This window comes from Pinus tabuliformis, chromosome 6 (genome assembly GCF_031772625.1).
Source record: "Pinus tabuliformis cultivar Carrire ecotype Pingquan chromosome 6, CPIR1, whole genome shotgun sequence".
NCBI classification, from domain to species: Eukaryota; Viridiplantae; Streptophyta; class Pinopsida; order Pinales; family Pinaceae; genus Pinus; species Pinus tabuliformis.
In genome coordinates, this window is record NC_142292.1 from 737,842,370 (window position 1) to 737,855,078 (window position 12,709).

The window sequence follows — 12,709 nt, forward strand, 5'->3', positions numbered from 1 at the left end:
ATCTCATCTCCTATTCATAGATGATGTGCTAATCTTCCTAAATGGTGGCATCCAAGACTTCTCCACTTTCTATGATATCATGCTACTTTTTAGTGTTGCCACTGGGATGGAAATTAACAAGTTAAAGTCATTCATTACATTCTATGCATGCTCTCCACAGGAAATCGGATATGCATATCAGAAGTTTCCTTTTCAAAGTAACCTATTTGAAGATGGACTTAAATACCTAGGGTTTCGTATCAAATCCCATGGGTACAAAATAGCAGACTAGATTTCGCTGGTGGCTAAGGTGGAAAAAGAATTCTAAAATGGAATCACAAATTCTTATCTAGAGCAGGGAGATTGGTACTCATTAAATTTGTATTGGAAGCTACACTGGTTTACTGGATGTCTTTGGCATGGATTCCACGAGGTATACTTTCTAGAATCCAAAGAATCTGCTACAAATTCCTATGGAATGGGCACAAGGAGGGGAAGTTGTTCGCCTGGGTGAGATGGAGTCGTATTGCATGGCCCAAGAAATGGGGAGGATGGGGCCTAAAAGATCTTCCATCCTTTTCACATGCTCTAGTTGCCAAATCGGGATGGTTCATTCTTAATTCCCGAAGTCTGTGGTCAGAGGTGATTCTATATAAATACATTTGGCCCCTTCACATTATGGAAATGACACGACTCCCTACTTGGTACAGACAAGGAATTTTAGTTATCTGGCGAGATGTTCTACACACTCTTCCTACCATCAGTAATGACATCATTTGGCATATTAAAGCAGACACATCAGTACACATTGCCTTAGATCCATGGACTGGTTGTGGTAATATGTATCACCTTCCACCTAATCTCATAGAATTCCTTAAAGATAGGTGATGAGCCCCAAATTTGGTAACATTTTGGGCTCATTTTGCCTAACTACCTTTGATCAATCCTTCATTTTTCATAACTTCTGCATCATTTTTTAGTATGTTTATGTCATTTGTACGAATAAGGGTAGTCACTATTCCTAGGTGGCTAACACGTGCTCATTTCAGGATTTTTTGACACATGTGGAGAAAAACCAAGCAGACAAGGGCTAGGAGACAGCCAAGCTTGGGTTGAGGATTCATAGGGGGGGTTGTCTATGGCATTAAATAGCCTCCCTCGGGATCTTCACCCCCAACTCCGAGATCCAAAGGCCACCAAAACCGGATCTAGAAGGCAGCCAAACAGATTTTGTGGAAGCAGCTGTTCACTCCCAGTTTGGTCAGCCAAGTCCCATGGATTTAGGAGGCCAGCTAGGGCCTCGTGGTGTATAAATGTGAGGGCTTCAGCCTTCGAGAGGGACTTTTTGAAAAACTTTTGCACATCCTGCACTACAAGCTGCTAGCTCTGTTTTGTTCTTTTGTAGCCATTATTGGCATGACTCTTGACTTATGATTATTATTTTAATGGGAAGCAGTCAGATTTGACATCAGCTCTGAGTTTTTTTGAGGAGCCATAGCTCTCAGGGTTGGGCCCAACCTGAGAGCCTAGGGCCTCCTTCTTTGTATTGATATCTTTCCTTTCAGCATTATGATTTTCCTTGTATGCATTTGAAACACAGTTTATTGAGCCAGATCTCGTTGTGTGGTTAAATAGGTTATTGTTGAAGAATAGAGTTGCTTCGGATGTCTAGAATAGATTAACGAGATAAGAATTGATAAAAGCTTCAGAAAAGGGTTGCCCGCACTCTCGTTTTCACCTCTTTCTAGGGGCAGGAATTGCAGACATTGCTGCCCAACAAAAACACTAGTTCGCTTACCCATGCAATCTTTGATGCAATGTTTTCATTTGTAGGAGTTATTCATGCGTTCAGATCTTTTGGAATGTTTCTTTGCTTAAGTACTGTACATGGTTCTCTTTAGAAATAACGCTGTTGTTCAATGGTTTCGTTGACAGTTAGGATAGACTGGTTAATATTTTGATTATGTGCAGGACATGGTTGATTTGGTTAAGTATACACTGTGCTGTGCATCTCCATCACTCTCTCGTCCATCTAAGCTTCGTCCAGGCCAACTACTCCCTCTCCAAGTTAGATCCCTCATCTCATAACTACTTGCCTGCCCACATAACCCTACCTTCTTGCTCTTCCATTGCCTCAGCCTTCTTTAAGCCAAGTTAGCTCCCCACACCCTCTCATCACTTCATCCCTCGGTCACTGAATCATTTCAGACCCCTACCCTACCTCCCTATCCATTCATGCATCCTCTTTCACTCACCCATCATCCAAAATCCAACCTTAGAACATCCTGTAGAAATTCTGAACATCCTGTAGAAATTCCTGAAACATCCTGTAGAACCCCTGCAGACTTCCTGTAGAAGCTCCCAAATGAGGTTTCTTGGTAGCCAAACTTGGTGAAACTCTCCGGAAGGGTGTTAGGGACTCCTTAGACCCCTGCTGAACCTTCCCAACCTTTTCCAAGCCTTTCTCCTCCTTGATTCACCCTTGCACAGTAAAAAGCCAGTTAAAAGCATCTGCATGATAACTCAAATAACTTATTCAAAAATACAAAAAGATGTGTCTTCAGATAGAGATAGCATAGGCATGTGCATTTTACCTCTGTAGGAGTAATGGCATCTCTTTCAATAGTTTGCATCTTCTCCTTTGCATCAGTAGGACTAGCTGGTAACATTAGGGTTTGCTAGGGTTTTTGCTACTTTTTGGGTTTTTAGTTTCTTTCTGCAAGTAGATCAGTTTCTTTTGAGTTAGCTTCCATCTATCAGTTAAAAAGCTTCTTCTAAGAGCCCATAGAAGTTGGCTTAAGCCCCTAGCGGACTTGTGCCAGCTGACCAAGTGACAGCTGCGGCAAGAGCTAGTACTTGTGCATACAGCACCGTCGCTTCCAAGTTTGTTACGAACTACCAGGTTGATAAAAGTAAAGAAGGGAGCCCCAGGAGTTGCAGCATTATTGCTGCAATACTGGAGCCCACCATCTTTTTGGCGCCGTTGCCGGGGAAGCGTCAGAGCATTGGTGATTGCTGCTATTCTTCTATTTTCTACTACAACCTTCTGCTAAGTAGTTTATTTCATTTCCATTCTGCAATTTCATTTCCGCAAAAGTAGCGTAGACATTTCCTGCTTTCATAGATTAGCATTTCAATTCCGCAATTTCATTTCTGCAAGCGTAGATTAGCATTTCAATTCCGCAAGCGTAGCCTAGCATTTCATTCCTGCAATTTCATTTGAGAAAAATAGATTAGTCCTTTCATGCTTTCATTTCAATTCCGCATTTCCATTTCAGCAAGATAGTTAGTTGCAGTTCAATCTATTTTAGTTTTGCAGGTACCAGAGAAAAAAAAAAAAAGAAGCAATCAAAAGTCTTTCCATTTCATGCCTCGTAGAAACCGAGATAAAATAGACAAATTCTTACCCAACACCCCCACCACTTCACTGAGTCACCCTTCTCTCTTCTTTGGTGACAGTGATCCAGAAGAACCTATAGGCGAGCCTCCTGAGATATACGAAGATCCTATAACAGAAGAAGAGTTAGAGAACACTCCATCTGAAGCCATGGCTGACAATAGAAGAGAAGATGAGAGAATAGAAGGTGCCTTTCCCATCCGAGAGACCAACGGAGACATGAAAATGAAAAACATAAGCCCCTCCGCTTTACCTCACTTCCATGGACTGAATACTGAAGACCCTGATACCTTCCTGTTCGAGTTTGTTGTCCTTTGTCGAACCTATGACTATACCGAAGATGAGAAAAAACTGAAACTCTTTCCCTCTACTCTCAAGGACGCGACATTATGCTGGTTCATGGGCTTACCTGGGAACAATATCACCACTTGGGTTCCTATGTCCAAGCAGCTAGTCCTATACCCTCCTGCCCAACCTCTATTAGAGCATGACTTACCACTTTGGTTGGAAGAAGGAGAGGAGGATGAGGTGTACTCTGCATCCTTGTGCACCCTGGGAGCCACCAGGGGAGGTCCTCAAACCGAGGATGATTTGATTGAGACCTTGATTCAGAATCCACCTCCCAGTGCATTGTCCTTAGAGAAATTGGTGGAGGATACCCAAGTCAGCACCTTAGTGGACCCTTGTGTGACCAATCCAATCACTCCCAGAGTTAAAAATGTGGAGTTTGGCCCTGAGAGAACGTTAAAGATCAGCTCCTCCCTATCTCCTTCCCAGGAAAAGGAGCTGTGCAGTCTGTTGGCCAGTCATCTAGATGCTTTTGCTTGGAGCTATAAGGAGATGAAAGGAGTCCATCCTTCGGTCTGTACCCATCACATCTACATCAAAGAAGATTGTAAACCGGTCAGGCAACCTCAAAGGAGAATGAATCCAGCCCTTAAGGACATTGTCAAAGAAGAATTGCAAAAACTGTTGGATGCAGGATTCATCTACCCCATCTCGGATAGCGAGTGGGTGTCCCCTCTGGTGTTGGTTCCCAAGAAAAATGGGAAGTGGAGAATCTGTGTGGACTACCGAGAACTGAACAAAGCCACCAAGAAAGACCACTTTCCTCTACCCTTCATAGATCAAGTGTTGGATGGACTGGCAGGGAAGAAGTTTTTCTCTTTCCTGGATGGGTTTAGCGGGTATAATCAGATCCAAATCAGCCCGGAAGACCAAGATAAGACCACCTTCACTTGTCCTTGGGGTACCTTTGCTTACCGAGTTCTTCCCTTTGGGCTATGCAACGCTCTTGCCACCTTCCAGAGAGCCGTCTTGAGTATCTTTTCTGAGCTGGTCCATGATTCGGTGGAGATCTATATGGATGACTTCACTCCTTATGGGTCCAACTTCCAGGAAGCATTTTCCAATTTGGGAAAAGTCCTAACCAAGTGCATTGAGATGAACCTGTCCCTTAGTCCTGAAAAATGTGAGTTCTTGATGACTGAAGGGACCGTGCTAGGACATACCATTTCTCACCAAGGGTTACAGGTGGATCCTAACAAAATTGCTCTCATCGGAAAGGTTCCACCCCCTCAGAAGGTAAGAGATGTTCGAAGTTTCTTAGGCTTGGCAAGATATTATAGAAGATTCATTAAAGTCTTCAGCAAGCTAGCCTCGCCATTGTTTGGCCTCTTAGCAAAAGATGTTGAGTTTAAATGGACTGACGATTGTCAGAGGGCTCTGAATGAATTAAAGGATAAGTTGGTGTCTGCCCCAATCTTGAGAGGTCCAAATTGGGCCCTACCTTTCCACATCCACACTGATGCCTCGAATAAAGCCATATGGGCAGCCTTAGGACAAGTTGAACAAAAACTTCCATACGCCATATACTTTGTCAGCAAAAACTTATCCAAGGCAGAACTGAATTATACTGTAACTGAGAAAGAATTCTTGGCCGTGGTCCATGCCCTGAACAAGTTCCGACACTACATCACTAGCTATCAAACATTTGTACATACTGATCATGCTGCAATTAGATATTTAATGAATAAACCGGATGTGAATGCTCGTATTATTAGATGGTTACTTTTGTTGCAGCAGTTTGATTTGACTATCGTTGAAAAACCAGGTAAAGAAAATGTTGTTGCTGACTTCTTGTCTAGATTGGATTTACCTGCAGGTGAGGATGGAACAGTGGATGACCAAATGCCAGATGAACATCTGTTTGCTATCTCAGTACTCTCTCCATGGTTTGCTGATATAGCAAACTACCTTGTCTCAGCACAGTTCCCTCCGCACCTATCCTCAAAAGAGAAGAGCAGAATCGTAAAGAAGAGTGCCTCATTCACTTGGATCGGGGGCAACCTGTTCAAGCTTGGCCCCGATCAGATCTTAAGGCGTTGTGTAAGGGAGGAGGAAGTCTTTGACATCCTCCTAACCTGTCATGACGGGCCTTGTGGAGGACATTTTGCAGCCAAAAGAACTACCTTCAAAATTCTACAGGCAGGCTACTATTGGCCCACGCTTCATCAAGATGTCAGAAGATATATCAGCCAATGTGACCGATGCCAAAGGATGGGGAAACCGACTCCAAGGGACGGAATGCCTCTTCAACCTCAAGTGAATCTTGAGCCATTTGAGAAATGGGGTATGGATTTTGTGGGTCCTATCAATCCTCCAAGGCAAAGGTCTTACATCATTGTGTGCACAGACTATCTGACAAAGTGGGCAGAAACCAAGGCAATCAAAGCAGCGACAGAAGAAAAGGTGGCTGAGTTTTTAAGAGAAAACATCTTCTACAAATTTGGCTACCCAAGAGAGCTAGTCACCGATCAAGGAAGCCAATTCACCTCCAACTTAATTGAAGACCTACTCACTCATCATAAGATCAAGCATAGGACTTCCACCCCCTATCATCCTCAAGAAAATGGGCAGGTGGAAGTCACCAATAGAGCATTAGAAGGGATCTTGACTAAGGTGGTGAGCAGCAGTAGGAAAGATTGGGCAGATCGCCTGGTTGAGGCCACTTGGGCTTACAACACCACTTGGAAGACCACAACCGGCTTCACACCTTATGAGCTGGTCTATGGGAAGAGAGCTTTGCTGTCAATTGAGTTCGAATACAACACATTAAGGATGGCAGCTCAGCTGGACCTGGATCTCAGCCATGCCCAGCAAGAAAGGTTATTGCAGCTGAATGGGTTAGACGAGCACCGAATGCAGGCCCTTCTCCACTCAGAAGTGGTTCAACTTCAGAGGAAGGTATGGCATGACCGGCACCTCAATGACAAGCAATTCCAGCCGGGAGATTGGGCGCTGTTGTACGATTCCAGACATAAGGATTTTAAGGGAAAGCTGAGGACAAGATGGCTGGGACCATATGCAGTGGAGAAGTGCAATGACAATGGGTCTGTTCTTATTCGGACCATTGATGAGGAGGCCATCCCCATGCTCGTCAATGGGCATCGACTAAAGATCTACAGGAAACCTCTTTCGAGGCAAGAAAGAGGTTTCTGCCTCAGTGCTGGTCATAGAGAAGGGTTCTGCCTCTGTTTTGGGCATACCCTGAGCATCAAAAAAAAAAAAAAAGGGTATCCTTGGTTGAAAACCTTTCTGAGGTTCCCAAGGCAGATGGTAGGGGTGAAAACCTCATTGAGGCGCCCCTGCTGTCTTTCTGAATTTTTTTGAATAAAAAAGACCCTTGGGTGAAAACCTCTCTGAGGCGCTCAAGGCAGATGGTAGGGGTGAGAACCTCACTGAGGCGCCCCTGCTGTCTTCCAAAAAAAAAAAAAAAAAAGAAGAAAGAAAAAACAAACAAAGAAAAAGAAAAGGAAGCAGAAACAGGAAAACAGGATCAAGATTTGACAATTCATGCAGGTTGCAGGTATTCCATGCAGAAAAGGAGGTCTCTCAACTCAAGGACAAGGGTCCCTACCACGCTACCAGGTGACCTCACCAGCACTCCCTCCAGAAACACCCATCTCTTCCAAGGTCTAGGCACGATTTGGTCACAGTTTAGCCTTCTACAGGAAGCTACAGGACTTTCTACAGGAAGTTCTGTATTTCTACAGGAAACTTCCTGTAGAATCTTTGGACGACCCAGGACCGACTGTGTAGAAGAATGTGAAGCCCGAAGTCCAATCAGGAGGCATGCAACCAATGTTTTTCTCCATCACCCACTGCTGTCGCCTCCTTCTACCACCCCTGCTGCCATACAATGGAAATACCTGCACAGTCAAATCAGAACGTTGGATTCTCAGAAGAAACAATTCTCAAATGGAATAAAGTATGCAGAGGCCCAATGCGCTACTTATCAAGGCAATCCGAGGACCCTGCAACCGTGACTGTGATTCCACCGTTTCGGCATGCACCCTAGGAGGAGAAACGGCTACAGGATATCCTACAGGAATCTTGTAGCAGCTGATCCGGCTAGAGCATACACCATGAAGGCACCCGCAACTCATAAAGCTGGCGCATGCACCATCCGCAGCCAGGCAACCGGTCTCGTAACCAGCAGCAGTCGGCAAGAAGGAGCTCCCGTGCCTATGCATGAAGCAGCAGCAAGTGGGTCCGTCACCCTCGTCCTGAAGCATGAAAATAACGTCGCGGCCGCACAGGTAAGTGCCTCACCCTGTTTCGTCAAATTACATGAACAATGCTCTAAAATGTGTGCGAGTATGGAAATGAATGGGTTGAGCAAGTCGGGTAGCCATTCAACTGGCCACCACGACCAGTCCGATGGTCTTGTCCGATCTGGAAAGCGTTGGTTGTGTCAAACAAGACAGGAAATGGACACGTGGGAAGCGTCCAGTCGGAGAGAAGCGGCGATCTAACAGAAAATGGCGGCGGTAGATATGTAGGGAATGATTCGGCGGTCAGGCAGACTTACAGTGGAATGATAGCAGGTGACGTCGTCCAACGGGCCGGCAGGGACAGCTCACCCCCGCGCCACGAGTTCCGCAGGGATTCAAATCCACCGGCTAGATCGCGTATGGCACTCCACTCATTTATCCTCAACCGCTTTGCAGTCGAGTAAGCATCCGAAATTTCCTGAAGACTGTTACTCCGAGTCCTCGGCCTGTTCAAACGTCCGGTGGTTGCACAGAAGGCCCAGAACCACTGACGCGCTCTCCAGAACCCGTGCACGACTTCTACAGGAAGCTCACCGCTACGGAGGAAATTAAACTATTCACGTCAAAGGTGGCAAGTTGGAACGAGGTAAGCCTGAACATAGTCCTCCCATGCAATTGGTTCGAAGGGTGGTGAAGTCGACGTCCTAAAAGGGTAGAATTACAGTCTGTGCATGAATTTGCAAGCGTCGTCTTACTTCTGCATGAGAATTGTCGTCGTAGTGTGTATGCGGGGTTTTTCTACAGGGTTTGGTTCATGATTGAGCCACTGTCAAGGCTCACCTGTAGACAGTCGTGAATTTATCGACTGTGTGCATGATAGAGGCGTAGCTCTGCGCTCTGTCTAAGGAAATCCAAAAGGACCATCTTTTTACGCGCCAGCCCGCTTAGACCAACACAACAAGCTTTTACCATGTCGGGTGGGTTCATTAGGAAAGAGCCTACAGACTCAAAGAAGCTACGGGAAACCCCTGAGGTGGTAGAACTGTTCTCTCGTGCCCGGTGGATGTCATTCTGTGACAAACTTCAAGGTTATGATGATGAGGTTGCAGAAGAATTCCTGCGAGCTTTGCAGCCAAAGTCAAAAATGCTGGCCATTGTCAATTTCAGAGGTTTGACCCTCAGACTCACCCCACAGTTCATTAGCAGGGTCACTGATCTCCCGATGGGGGTACCTTGGGATAAGGAGGAAAGAAAATTGGGCCAGAAGGCTAAGAAGGAGTTCTTTCTGCCGGAGGAGCAATTCTCAGAGGACAAGAACGAAGTTCGAAGAGCCAGCCTACAGTCGCTCTAGAGTGAGGTCAGCCTCCAAATTATGAAGTATATCACGTGCGAGGGGCGATTCAGCATCGTGTATGGATACCATTTCCGACTGCTCATAGAACTTAGGCACCAAATGGACCTACCCTCAAAGAACAAGTTTAGCATTCCTTACTTCCTCCTGCAGTCCATGACTGAATGTGCCATCAAATTAAGAGAGGGAACGCCAGACCAGGTAGCCCATCATGGGTTCATTAAGCTCCTCGTGGAGGATGCACTCCACACGTACACCGTCCCTCTCTCCTGGGAAGCCTTTCGAAATTTGACTAAGGATGATGACATCCGAATTTTGGCTGAGGAGCTCACCTCCTCCAGCAGCGAGGAGAAGGAACCAATTCAAACAGAGAAGAAAGGGAAAGGCCAAGAAACCATGGCCAAAGCACCAAAGAAAGAGCACAAGGGGAAACAAGAGAAACACCAGGCTGCCAAAACAGAGGATGACAAACCCACATTAACACCCAGGGAGAAAAGATTACAGAGCAGGGTGGAAAGGACTGAACAAGTCCACGTCAGTGAAGGCACCTCTAAGGCAGCCTCAACAAAGTCAAAAGACAAAGCACCCTCAGCCAAGCAGGCTAAAACAGTGCCATCTGTGTCTACAGGAAAATTAAAAACGGCTTCTACAGGAAGCTAGAAATCAACCGCTACAGGGCTTTCTACAGGAAGCCCTGAGAAAGGAAAACAGGAGGGGAAGATGGCCGAAATCCTTGCTAGGGAGGCAGCAGCTGTGCTGGCCACCCTAAGTACCCCTCCCAAGCCAAAGGAAAAACAAAAGAGGGAGACCCCTCTGTATTTCAAAGCAAGGAGAAGTGTAAGAATCAAAACAGCCAGGCCCCAACCTCCATCCAGCAACCCAATTACCATAGAAGACACCCCTACCTCGCCAAGGGAGAGGTCCCCCTCAAAAATATCAGTCACTTATGAGCGGGGGAGCCCGAAGACAACTGCCTGGAAGGAGAGAATGGAAAGGTTGGCTTCAAAAACCCCGCTACAGGATGCTGAGGCCGTTCTACAGGAAACATTGGCCAGGCTCAAGGAGACCGAAAGAATGGAGGGAGAGGCAGCCACATCACCACCAAGGGAAGAAGGAGGAGAGCCATGGAGGGAAAAAGAGGTAGAGCATATTCCAGAACCTAGTCCCCAGCCAAGCTTGAGCTCTTATTATAACTTTTTGGAGGTTGGCAAAATTATACCACAAAAATTCACGGTGCCACTTTTCTTTGCGTTGGAGGAAGAAAGAGTGAGAACCCACACATGGATGAGGATAGCTAAATCTAAAGGAGTAGCAGATATAGGCCCCTTGGAGGAACAACTCAAGGAGGCAAGAAGAGAATTAGCTATGGAAAAACACGTGGGAAACTGCCAGCGGGTATTCCTACAGGAAGAGAATGAGAAACTCAAGTTGCAGCTACAGGAACAGAGGAAAGAAAGGGGCACAACATCAGAGGACACTACAACAGAACCTCAAGGCAAAGAAGGACTGCAAGTTGGTCTTGGGGAACTAAACCAGCATCTACAGGAAAGGGAATTGCAAGCACAAATCGAGATACAAGCTCTCAAACAGCAGTTGCAACAAAAAGAGGCACAACTGGCCTGCATGGCCAGTTGGGCCATGGATGCTCTACAATGTAGACAACCGACCAAATCTTATGGCCTATACCTACGGGACCAGTGGCTGCAATTCCAAATTAATGCATTGGCACAGAGGGGTATCTCCCAAATCCAAGACCCCCAGCAGTTCATAGATTTATGCAATAGCAGTTCAACAGAGGACAAGGCCAAGCTATCGGAGTTCTATCTCCATAATTTGGCCCTTCCTAATGTGACTTCATGGGATCCCAACACAGTCATGGGAGATATGCAGTTGATGGCATTTGCCTCATGGTTGAACCATGAAGAAAAGAGAGCAGCAGAGGTCAAAGAGGTCATGAACCGAGAGTTACATGAACCACTGCTGATTAGAGCAGAGCCAGGGGACCCCACTGCATTGATATCAACCCACCAACACTTAGCAACTGACTCTCAGGCTTTATTGAAATACATGGATCAGCAGGCTCAGGCCATAGCACATTTCGAGGATATGGAGCGATTATTAGGGGACAATTGTGTTCATGCTTGCACCCGCCGGTGGAACACCTTGTCCCACAGCCTCAAAATCAGGGAATATCACACTCCAACTCGAATGAGGGAAGCTCTAGTACGGGTGCCCCTCTACAAGAAGTCCATACAGAACCTCCAAGCCAGCTGGATTGGCCTCAAGCTAAGCCCACCTTTGCTTTTGGGATTGATGGAAGGCAGCACAGAGAAAGAAGAGCATAAGCAGTGGGAAGAGGTGGAAAGGAAGGCTGGGTTCCATGGCAGTGAGGAGGATACTACTTCAGAAGCCTGGGATGTGAGAGTGGCAGTGAAAGCGATGAAGGACGAGGAGCTGGATTAGTTGCTCAGGGATGAGCAATCATTTTAGCAGGGGGGTGATGATGAGCCCCAAATTTGGTAACATTTTGGGCTCATTTGGCCTAACTACCTTTGCTCAATCCTTCATTTTTCATAACTTCTGCATCATTTTTTAGTATGTTTATGTCATTTGTACGAATAAGGGTAGTCACTATTCCTAGGTGGCTAACACGTGCTCATTTCAGGATTTTTTGACACATGTGGAGCAAAACCAAGCAGACAAGGGCTAGGAGACAGCCAAGCTTGGGTTGAGGATTCGTAGGGGGGTTGTCTATGGCATTAAATAGCCTCCCTCGGGATCTTCACCCCCAACTCCGAGCTCCAAAGGCCACCAAAACCGGATCTAGAAGGCAGCCAAACAGATTTTGTGGAAGCAGCTGTTCACTCCCAGTTTGGTCAGCCAAGTCCCATGGATTTACGAGGCCAGCTAGGGCCTCGGGGTGTATAAAAGTGAGGGCTTCAGCCTTCGAGAGGGACTTTTTGAAAAACTTTTGCACATCCTGCACTACAAGCTGCTGCTCTGTTTTGTTCTTTTGTAGCCATTATTGGCATGACTCTTGACTTATGATTATTATTTTAATGGGAAGTAGTTAGATTTGACATCAGCTCTGAGTTTTTTTGAGGAGCCATAGCTCTTGGGGTTGGGTCCAACCTGAGAGCCTAGGGCCTCCTTCTTTGTATTGATATCTTTCCTTTCAGCATTATGATTTTCCTTGTATGCATTTGAAACACAATTTGTTGAGCTAGATCTCGTTATGTGGTTAAATAGGTTATTGTTGAAGAATAGAGTTGCTTCGGATGTCTAGAATAGATTAACGAGATAAGAATTGATAAAAGCTTCAGAAAAGGGTTGCCTGCACTCTCGTTTTCACCTCTTTCTAGGGGCAGGAATTGCAGACAGTGCTGCCCAACAAAAACACTAGTTCGCTTACCCATGCAATCTTTG